This window comes from Rhinopithecus bieti, unplaced genomic scaffold (assembly GCF_001698545.2).
Source record: "Rhinopithecus bieti isolate Rb0 unplaced genomic scaffold, ASM169854v2 scaffold_23869, whole genome shotgun sequence".
Lineage (NCBI taxonomy): Eukaryota > Metazoa > Chordata > Mammalia > Primates > Cercopithecidae > Rhinopithecus > Rhinopithecus bieti.
Window position 1 is genome coordinate 148,789 of NW_016810959.1, and position 12,187 is coordinate 160,975.

At 39.2% G+C, this 12,187-nt stretch overlaps 1 protein-coding gene across 3 annotated transcripts in view; it reads right to left on the reverse strand.

Moving 5' to 3' along the window:
* Nucleotides 1–12,187, reverse strand: part of BMPR1A (bone morphogenetic protein receptor type 1A) — a 166,343-nt gene that overhangs the window by 77,714 nt on the left and 76,442 nt on the right. For all 3 annotated transcript variants that reach the window (XM_017893277.1, XM_017893275.1, XM_017893276.1), the window contains one exon: nucleotides 4,654–4,768. The gene's annotated coding sequence lies outside the window, so the exon portion shown is untranslated. The remainder of the gene's footprint in view (nucleotides 1–4,653; nucleotides 4,769–12,187) is intronic.

The following is a 12,187-nucleotide window of genomic DNA, read 5'->3' on the forward strand; positions in this document are numbered from 1 at the left end:
GTTACAGGACCCTGAGTAGAAGCAACAATTTACTCCTGTGGCATTCCTCACTTTTGCATGGCAACATTGGTTATCGTTACTTATATTACTTATATACATACCTCGCTAACTGGACTATACACTACCAAGGGTGGGGAGCAGGTTACTTTCTGATTCCTCCTTTGTGACTTGCTGCCACCTAGTTTAATAGGGACCAAAAAAGTAATATCCTGTAGAATAAAAATAAGTGCTTTGGGGGCTTTAGACTAAGAAAAGACATATATTTAGAGTCAAAGCAATACAGATTAGAAAGAACTTTAGGGATGAACTGGCATTTGAGACGTGGTTTTTAAGGTTCATAGGCACTCCACAAGAGAGAGGAAGGGCCAAAAATACGCCGAGAGAAGAGAAAATGCAGGACAATTTCAAATCACTAGCTGAAGAGTACAGTACATAGGGGAAGAGAAGAAAATTAAACATTTTCTAAACAACCAATGCTTAAACGGGTAAGTTGACCCCCATCTTAAGTTGACAGCTTCATTATTTCTTGCTTGAAACAGTTAAGAATATCCTAACTTGTCTCTCCAGTTTTGGTTTTTCCTTTTTCCAAACTACCATTCATATCACCAATGATATAGTTTGACTGTGTCCCCACCCAAATCTCATCTTGAACTGTAGCTCCCATTATTCCCACATGTTGTGGGAGGGACCCAGTGGGAAATAATTGAATCATGGGGGCAGTTTCCCCTATACTCTTCTCTTGGTAGTGAATACGTCTCACAAGATCTGATGACTTTGTAAGAGGTTTCTCCTTTCACTTGGCTCTCATTCTCTCTGCCTGCTGCCATGTAAGACGTGCCTTTCACCTTCTGCCATGATTGTGAGGCCTCTCTAGCCACGTGGAACTGTGAGTCCATTAAACCTCTTTACTTTATAAATTACCCAGTCTTGGGTATGTCTTTGTCAGCAGCATGAAAACTGACTAATACAACCATCATATTAATTTTAACAAAAAATTATGATCCAAAATATCTTTAAATGTTAAAATTTTTCAATGACTGCCCATTTTTCACAAAATAAAAGTCTAGACTCCTTGCCAGGGCATTCAAAATTCTTCATAAGGTCCTTTCCAGCCTTGTCCCTCAAACTCTCTCTCCTATTCTAAATTCAAGCCATACAAAAATTATTCTATCTTCCGTACATTCTATACACTTTCAAGCTCTGCCTCCACCCCGTTCTGGGTTCTGTGCATGAAATTAATTCCCTTGCCTTCTGTGAGTATGGAAAACACTCAAACTATTTTTCCTCTGCCCTCTCACCAAAACAATCAACAGGGAAGACTTTTCTTACCAAATGTGTGAGGGTTTCTCCCCACCAACAAGCAAGCAGACAATTCTGCATCAGACACCAGCTGGAACCTCCAATTCAATTCCGACACTATCCACCTGGAGACAGCACCAGATCCCACAGGTTGAGGGATCAATCCTCAAGGTGGCCCCCACTTCCAATGCCAATGGCAAGCCCAGGTTATTTTACCTGTGCTTCTGACCAACCAGCCATAAATCCAGGTATCCACAAGCCCTTTTTCTCAGGTTCTATTAGTTTGCTAGAGCGACTGACAGAACTCAAGGAAACATTTATGTTTACAGGTTTATTATAGAGGATGTTACAAACAATAGATAAAGAGATGTACAGGGCACCAGAGCCTGCACATGTTCAGCTATCCAGAAGCTCTCTGAACCCAGTTCTTTTGGATTTTTATGGAACGTTCATTCTGTAGGCATGACTAACTAAACCACGGGTCACTGGTGATCAGCTCAACCCTCTGCCCTTCTCCCCTCCCTAAATGTTGGGGGTTGGGGGCGTGGGAACTGAAAGTTCTGATTCTAATCCTGCCTTAGTCTTTCTGCTGACCAGCCCCCAACCTAAAGCTAACCAGCGGGCTGCCATCTACTAGTTAACTCATTAGCATACAAAAAGACATCACTTCAGAGGTTTCAAGGATTTTAAGACTTGAATGCCAGGAAATGGCATCAAAAACCAAATATGTATTTTACAGTATTACACTTTCCAGTTTCCATTCGGCAATCTTCTATTTGTCCATCAAGACTCTGCTCAAATATTATCTCTTCTCTGAAGCCTGCCTGACAATTCTCTCCTCTCACAACATTGGTGTAGTCTTTCTAGGTGATGCCAATACACTTTTTTTTTTGACATGGTCACTCGTATTTTTAAATTCTTTTGAAAAATTATAGCTGTATGCAATTATGGGTGTACCATGATGTTATAATTATAATCTATGTATACAGTGTGGAATAATCAAATAAATCTTTTCAATTATAATATAGCACTTCTCAGATTGCACTTAAATAACTGTTTTCATGCTCATCCATCTCTAGACAGACTATTTTTTCAGTATGGCCAGGAACCTGTTTTTATTTAATGTTTTGCATTCTGACCTAACACAATGCCTGGCATACAGTAGGTATTTAATAAATGTTTAAAGGGTGAAAGGAATGGACAGATGAAGGCAAAGCTATGCTATCTTTAAAATTAGAGGAATTTGTCCTTACTCTGGCAGACAGGCAAACTGTCACCGACAATATAAGCAAAATTATCTCTTAAGATAATTTAAGCTGGCAGCAACACGTAAAGTGAAGTACGAGTGAGAAGAAGCACAAGTTGGGAGATCCCTGCAATATTTTCAGTGAAATGTAATGTAAGGACCTAAACTTGGATGGTGAATGGGGATTCGGAAGGAGAGGATTCAAATATTTGTGATACATTAGAGAAGTAAAACTGATAGGACTTCACTTGTGCCTAAGGGTAGGAAGCAAATGATGAGGAATCTGATACAGCACTAAGACTCTGAGCCTGGGTGACAAAGAGGTCCGTTAACAGAAGGAGAAACAGCAGGTGCAGAGCTCATGATGAATGATGCGCTAGATAATAGGAAGTCTGAGGCACTAACCTGAGCCCCCTGTAAACAGCTGAAAATATGGGCTTGAAGCTTAGAGAAAATGCCACAACTGAGATAGGAAGTTGAGAGAGATCATTTTAGAGACAACTGTGGAAATCATGAGACTAGGAAAGACATAAGAAAAAAGATAGAAGAATTTCAAAGATAAAACCTTGGGGAAGGTCATTATTATTTAAAAGTAGGAGGGAAAGGAAAAAAGGTGAAGGAGTAATTAAATAAGTAGAATCAGAAGAGCATACAGTCATGGAAACCAAAAGAACTAAGAAAGAAAAAAATGACCACAGTTCTACCAATCAAACAATATGAAACCTCATAAAAGAATTTGAGAGTCACAGTATTTTTCAGAAGAGCTAATCCAGCGGTTTGGCACGGGCAGGAGAAGGGCAAGTGAATGCTGCAAGTATTAACAGAAGCAGTGAGCAAAGCCTGCCACCTCCAGAAGTGTAAGCGTAGACTGCTTCACAAAACTATACACCCTATCTATTTCTTAAAATGTAGATCCCTAATGAATTCAAACCTTTTACCTGATCATTAGTCTCTAAATGGATTTTAAAACAGTAAGCCTGATTTCCCTGTACATACTGTCTTAGGATGGCTTCTTTCCTCCTATTTCTGGCAGCTCCTATCTCTTTAAATTCTATTTCCAAAGATCTATTATTCTAACATGTTAAAAATATTATCCTGGGCTAGGCGTGGTAGCTTATGCCTGTAATCCCAGTACTTTGGGAGGCTGAGGTGGGAGGGTCACTTGAGTCCAGGTGTTCAAGACCAGCCTGAGCAACACAGATGGATAATGAGACCCTGTTTCTATAAAAAAATAAATTAGCTGAGCATGGTGATGTGTGCCTGTAGTCCCAGCTATGTGGGAGACTGAGGCAGGAGGATCGCTTGAGCCCAGGGGGTTGAAACTATGCTCACACCATTGCAGTCCAGCCTGGGTGACAAAACCAAGATCCTGTCTCCAAAAAAAAATTAAAAAATAAAAAAATAAAATCCTGAATTCTAAAAGCATAAAACTTCAGCATAACATAAACATTCATTTTCAATATAATCTTTTCTTTTTTTTTTTTTGAGACAGAGTCTTGCTCTGTTGCCCAGAATGGAGTACAGTGGCGCGATCTCAGCTCACTACAACCTCTGCATCCTGGGTTCAAGCAACTCACACCTCAGCCTCCCAGGTGGCTGGGATCACGCTTACGTCATCATGCCCAGCTAATTTCTGCATTTTTAGTAGAGACAAGGTTTTGCCGTGCCGTTTGCCCAGCTAGTCTCAAACTCCAGGGGGGGGCCCTTACAGTGACCACCTGCCTCAGCTCCCCAAAGTGCTGGGATTACAGGTCTACACTCTGGCCTAATCTTTGCATGCTAACTCTGCCTTGCAAACTTGGGGGGGGGGGAGGGGGGGGACATATAAAACCATTTAATGCTTATCTTCCAAAGGAGATTTACAAAAGTAATTAGTAAGAAATAAATACCTTTCACTCCTGAAGAGGTTCAACATTTATGAGGAATATATATTAGAATTATTTATGAACTCATCAGGAAGATGATTAATGAAACTAAAGAAGCTACTATAAAGTGGTGTTACAAAGAAACTGAAGAACGCTCAAATCAAGTTGCAATGTAGAAGGATTATTTTCAACTACTAAAAAATGAGAAATTTCGTATTATTCTAATTATGTTCTTTTCCTTACCTCCAAGATGTGGCTAGATAAAACTGTACTTCCGATTTTCTCCAAACAGCTTTGACCTATGCTTCCATCTCATGAATTCCAAGACAGTATTAAACTGATGCATATTTTCATAAGTCTGTTTAGAAAAAAAAGAACTTATTTAAGACTTAAGGAACACTGTCAGAATAATATATGTAGAAGCAATACTAGAAGTGTTTCACATGTACAACTATACATTTTCAAAGTAAAGTCAACGAAAATTTCTACAGTTTTTAAGAAATCTACCACTTTACCATGTTCCTCAACCTCTGCCCAAGCTTTACATTTGTCAAGTTAGTTCTGTGGGAACAGTACTTCCATATAAATTCCTATCTTAGCTTAAGCTTTACAGGAAAAAAAAAAAAAATCTCATCTCAATTTGAAAAGAAAAAGAACAGGAACAGCTAGAAGCAACACCAAAATGTATATTTCTACAATATTCAGATTCCTACTTAGACAAAAATATATTGGACCATCTAGCTAATATCACTTTTTTCTACTTTTTTATTATAAAGTCTCATAACCAGTTTTCATTTCAGCCACAATTCTACCTAGAACATTAACTAGGACTTGTGAGGGTGAAGAATTAATTGCACTGGTTAAGCTAAGTCCGTGGAATAGGTCTAAACTACCGTATATTAGTACTGCCATTAACACCTTACCCTTTAAGGGGCAAGCATTCATAAATCTAAAAGATAGAAACTATTAAATTTAACTCTTTTTTTTTTTGAGACAGGGTCTCGTTCTGTCACCCCCGCTGGAGTGCAGTGGCACAATCTTAGCTCACTGCGACCTCCGCCTCCTGGGTTCAAGTGATTAAAAGATTTTAAAGATATGTCTGCTATTTACTTAGCGATCTTAAAAATAATCTCATTCAATCTTTTAACGGAAACTTCAAATAGCAAAGTATTCTGTTTCGTATTTTAAAAGCTGTATGAACATTGCCTATGCCCCACTGCAAGGTCAAATACCTTGTCTTCAAGTCCATTTAGAAGTATCACTTGTGTCACACTGAGGTTTAGCAGTCTTGGCAATAATGACTAAATTCATGTAAACGACGGCAACCTGAAACGGTCTAGCATATCAGGTAGCAGTCTTTCTTAAAGACAAGAGTCTCCACTCAGCAGACAGGCTGCTGTATCTTTCATGGTCTGGCTAAAGACAGCCTGACCCTGAATGCAATTAGCAATGCTTTGTCTGCATTCAGGAGCCTTTAAGTCTTCTCAATGCACTAGTTACCCACAACTTAGCCAGGTCTCTAACATTTTTCAGAGTCCTCATATGACTACAAAACACTCAGGCTGTCCCTCAGAGAAATGAGGGAAGGCAAAAATAAAGAGTTGGTGTTTCGTGTTCTTCTGAAATGCTCATAATCTTTAATTTCCCTTTTACTAATCAATCAAGAAAATAAATGCTGGCCAGGCACAGCAGCTCATGCCTGTAATCCCAGCACTTTGGGAGGCTGAGACGGGCAGATCACCTGAGGTCAGGAGTTTGAGACCAGCCTGACCAACGTGGAGAAACCCTGTCTCTACTAAAAATACAAAAATTAGGCACATGTGGTGGCACATGCCTGTAATCTCAGCTACTCTGGAGGCTGAGACAGAAGAATCACTTGAACCGGGGAGGCAGAGGTTGCAGTGAGCTGAGATAGCGCCATTGCACTCCAGCCTGGGCAACAAGAGTGAAAAACTCCCTCTCAAAAAAAAAAAAAGAAGAAGAAGAAGAAATGCACTGTTTCCATTTTAGAAATGGCATAGGGAGATTTTCCCCCAAAGCCATTTTTTGGCAACTGCTCCATTCCTCCCTAAGGGTATGGAAGAGAGAGGAGGCAATCACTGTATTAAACAAAGTTCAAATTAATTTATCCCCAAAAAGTAAAAACAGTCCATCAAAGTGTCTGTTTTAAAAATATATGGCCTGGCCGGGTACGGTGGCTCATGCCTATAATCCCAGCACTTTGGGAGGCCAAGGTGAATGGAACACTTGAGGTCAGGAGTTCAAGACCAGCCTGACCACACAAACACACACACAACATATATATACATACATATATTCATATATATATAGCCTGATTCTAATTCTACCAGATATTTCCAATGTATCAAATTATAAAATTAACATGTAAACTTACCAACTATTGTTTATTACAGCACTATTTACTAAAACATTGTTTCCTTGGCTAAAAAGTTTTAGGCTTCAGGCTGAATCTAAAGTTTAAAAAATAGAGAATAACATAACCAAAAGAGCTTTCAAACACCCCATCTTCAAAGTCCAGACCCCAGATGATCTGTTCTTCCCTGTTTTCTCACATGTACAAACACTCAACATAAACTTCAGAAAATCTTTTCTTCTTTTTCTTTTTGAGACGGAGTCTGGCTCCATTGCCCAGGCTGGAGTGTGGTGGCACAATCACAGCTCACTGCAGCTTCCACCACCTGGGCTCAAAGAATCCTCCCACCTCAGCCTCCCGAGTAGCTGGGACTACAGGTACGTACCACCATGCCCAACTAATTTTTATATTTTTTGTAGAGATGGGGTTTCGCCATGTTGTCCAGGCTGGTGTCAAACTCCTTAAGGAATCCTCCCACCTCAGTCCCCCGAGTAGCTGGGGCTACAGGCGAACACTACCACACCCGGCTTATTTTTATATTTTTTGTAGAGACGGGGTCTTGTCATGTCAGCCAGCCTGGTTTCGAACTCCTGACCTCAAGTGATCCACCTGTCTCAGCCTCCCAAAGTGCTTAGATTACAGGCGTGAGCCACTGTGCCCGGCCTAGAAAACCTTTCCTAAAGACTGAATTTAAGTCCCGCATATGTATCCCAGAACTATAACATAACATAACATAACATAACATAACATAACATAACATAACATAACAAACATTAGACTAGCTCAGGAAAATCAAGTAAGATTTGACTTCATTACTCAGAGGTAAACAAAAGACACAGGAAAGGATATGCTCCACAGTACAGATCTGCAAGTCACTTTGTACACAATGGAAGTTGTGTGAATAAAGTAAAGGTTAGGACCTTTGCAATATAGTGCTATAGTCCTATAAGCACAAATCTATAAATATGTATACACATAAAAATAGGACGTACATGGGCAAAATGTTCCAAACAACTTTAATCACTTAGCTTACTGGGTAATTTACCACAGCCTTTTAACACCATGAACTTGTGGTTCAACAACCACCAGGGGTGTTAGTCAAAACAAAACGCAAGTCATTTTTTCAAAGATTTTGTGTCTGAAATTTCTAAGACTATTAGTTGTAGAAAACACATTAAGAAGGTAATTCTTTAGAAAAAACATATCCAAGCTTCTTAATGACATGGAAAAAATGAAAATCAAACATTTCTAAATATATTCTAACATTCATAATTCAGAGCTAACATCAAAAATTTCCTGAACATTAATAATTATTTGTAAACAAACACAAAAAGTTCATTTTAATCCCACATTTCCCTTACAAAACATCTTTTCTTGTCATCAAAATGCACATATCCATCTTGGTTTTCAAAATTATTAAAATGGTTCAGTCTTAAACCAACAAGATACTTTATTTAAAGCTCACTACCCATGCAGAATCCAAGGACAAGCACTGATTATGGATATCATAACAGTTATCTATAAGGTTTCAGAATGTCACTCACTAATTTCTATTATTAGTATGATTTGCTTTATAGAAAATAATAGTTTAAATATTCTTTTAGTCAATCTAGGCCAAAACACTTTTTTGTTTTGTTTTGTTTTTTGATACAGAGTCTTGCTTGTCACCCAGACTAGAGTACAGTGGCACGATCTCGGCTCACTGTAACCTCTGCCTCCTGGGTTCAGGCCATTCTCCTGCCTCAGTCTCCCCAGTAGCTGGGATTACAAGCGCGCGCCACCATGCCCAGCTAATTTTTGTATTTTAGTAGAGATGGGGTTTCACCATGTTGGACAGGCTGGTCTTGAACTCCTGACCTCATGATCCGCTCGCCTCAGCCTCCCAAAGTGCTGGGATTACAGGCGTGAGCCACCATGCCTGGACACTTGTGTTTTTTTGTTTGTTTTCTTTTTAAAGACAGGGTCTCACTCTGTCACTCAGGCTAGAGTGCAGTGGCACGATCATGGCTCACAGCAGCCTGGACCTTCCAGGCTCTAAAGATCCTCCTGCTTCAGCTTCTCAAGTAGCCAGCACGTACGGCCATGCCCTAAGCCAAAATTTAAGATTAACTTTGAGCTTGTACCAGATATCAAGATGTAATGGAATTCTTAGAATTCGGTGGAATCAACAACACTGATTGCACATTTTTTCCTTTGGCTACTCCAAATCCCCTCTTCCCTATCATTTCTCCTCCCTTCTCAGCACCCAGAAAAAGTACCCATGCACTGTACAAATACTGCAAACATGATAGCTGCATTCATATGACCATTAAAAACAAAAAGCCAAATTACAAAACAATCTACATTTTACAAACATTTCAGTCAGGTTCTTAAACTAAAGATATTACTGTTACTTTGGTATGTTAACCAGAAAACGCAAACATTATGCTCCAGAAAAACATAATGTGGTTTCAGCTTTAAATAACTCAAATGAACAGTTAATTTAGGCTAGTATACCATGCACTCCTATAATAAACATGTAACCATCTAACTAGAAAGGGAGGATCAACTCATGAATGGGTTGTGTTCTAAATTTCCAAAAGTTCATTTATAAATTGAATATAAGTCTGACTTTGAAACTTGCGATGCCTTTACTCATAAAAAGCAGTTGTACTAAATTCATAGTCCAAAGGAACTTTAGTGTACAAATCTATCATAGCACTCTTCTGTTTAAGCTTATATCTATGTCAAACTACAAGTTTCTTATTCACTTCTGTATCCTAGAATCTGGCACAGTGAATGACAGAGTGTAGGATTTTGGCAAGTATTTGCTGTTGTGAAGTATTGAATAGTAACAACTAAGTGATATAAAACTGGGTTGCATGGAAAATCTAACCTATCTCAACTACAGAAGAGAATCAAAAGGCAAGGGGAAAAGGATTCTTCCAGAAGAGACAACAGTAAAAGATACTTGGGCTAGAACGCTGCAGTCTGAACCAGCTGTGACAATTTCCATTCCCCTTGCCAGTGGGTAGTCTGGTAATACATATCTAATGCAATTCTGGCCAAGAAGACAAGAAAGTAAGTTTGCTAGGGAGCTTTTAGGAAAGGTTTTCTTGGCTGATGAAAAAAGACCCAGGCAAAAACACATGCTCCCAGTCTTTTCGCATACAATTCTGGGTTTGAATGTGTAAACAAGAACTGGACCATGAGGACAACCCAACAGATCAAGAACAGTGGCAGCATTAAAAGATAGAAAGAACCTGAGGTCCTTGGTGATGCTGTCATGCCTGAATGAATTAATCCTAGAATCATCTTAACGTGGATCTTTTCATATTAAATTATTTTACTGTTTAAACAACTTGCCACAAGTAACTCAGCAGATAGGGTGACTTAGGAACAGATACATCATTTACTTTCATGAATTTAGTTGTTCCCTACACAATGTAAACTCCCCTAAATTTATACCTCAGGCCAGATCCTTCTTTTGAACTAGATACATGTTTCCAAACACTCTATTAAATGTTTATTCCAGTGGCACACCAAGATAACAAGATCAATATAAAAGCCATCATCCACCAACACAAAATCTGTTCATGTACCTGTAGTCGCTTTTTGGCTAATGGCAGCACCATTAGTCAAGAAGAACCCAACTGCCAAAGTTTAAAATCCTGGGATCACAAGCCCCACTTCCCTCTGCTTCATCTATTATACTCAGGAGTTACTAAATGCTGCTCATTCTAACGCTGATACACGTACCTTTAAAATGTCTCCCCATCTCTATACATGCTGTCTGACATAGGCTCTCATCTTTCATGTAGTTCACCTCCATTCTTACCTCTATCTACTGGACTCATGTTTCTAAAATATAACTGCTTCATGAAAAGATTATAAACATCCTGTCATTAGGAAGATGCAAGTTAAAACTACAAAGAGACACACTATATACCCATTAGAATGGCCATAATCAAAAAGACAATACCAAGCGGTGATGAGCATCTGGAGAAGCTGGAACCCTCATACATTGCTGACGGGACTGTAAAATGATGCAGTCACTTTGGAGAATAGTCTGTAAATTTTTTTTTCTTTGTTGTTTTAGAGGTGAGGTCTCACTCTGTTGTCCAGGCTAGAGTGCAGTAGCGCAATCATGGCTCACTTCAGCCTTGACCTCTTGACTCTCGAGCTCAAGCAATCCTCCCGCCTCAGCCTCCCAAGTCACTGGGATTATAAGTGTGAGCTACCGTGCCCTAATTTCTTAGTTATATATAAACATAAACTAATCACAAGATCCAAAATTTCCTCTTCCCGAGAGAAATATGTGCCCACACAAAGATTTATCTACCAATGTTCACAGCGGCTCTGTTAATAATAACCAAACACTGGAAACAATCCAAACATCCATCAACTGCTGAGCATATAAGGTGTGGCATCACCACAGAATGGAATGCCATCAGGCAATAAAAAGGCAGAAAATACTGATACACATTACAGCATACATGAGCCTCAAAGACACGCTAGGTGAAAGAAGCCAATGTAAAAGTACTGCATACTACGTTTCCAATGCATATGAAATGTTGAGGAAAAGCAAATTTAGAGACAGAAAACAAGCAGTGGTTGCCTAGGTGAGGAGGTAGAAGAGGGTGATTGTGGGAGGTGATAAAGTGTCACAGCACAAAAATTTACTGAACTTAAAAAATTTAAGTGTGCCTACATTTTTTTCAATTATTTCTAATTATGTACAAAATGAAGTCCAAATTCTTTAGGACATTCACAGACTGCTATAATCTGCTTTCAATCTATTTAACCTAACATGCCTTACCCTTCTGCTACAATCTCTACCCAACAGCTTCCTGATGACTGTATTAAACTATGGATTTGCTATTTCCTAAATATGCCACCCTATGCAGTGCTGGTCCCTTTCTTCACACTTGCAATTCTATTTCAAAACTCAGTGTTCTTATATTTTCCCAAGTGAACTTCCATTTGTCCTCACGAAGACCCACCTCAAGTATCCCTTCCCTTGTTTTAATCCTCCACACTCCTTTGTTACTTGTTCCACAGGATTTTAGTAATAACACACTGTGTGCTTATCACAGTGAACCATGATTACCTACTTATAGGTATATCATGTTTACAAAAAACTGGAGTATAGTATTTTACTAGTGCTTGCGTCCCTAGTGTCTGATACACAGTACAGTGCCTGGTCTATAGGAGGTGATCAATACACTTCTAAATAAGTTAATGATGAATGGCATTGAAGAGAAAAATCCAAAAGTAGGTAAAATGAGCTATGCACCAAAAAGACACTTGTACAAGGATGATTAGTGTCACTATTTTTTTGTTTGAGTCAGGGTCTTGCTCTGTCACCTAAGCTGGAGTGCAGTGGTGTGATCCTAATTCCCTGCAACCTCGACCTACTGGGCT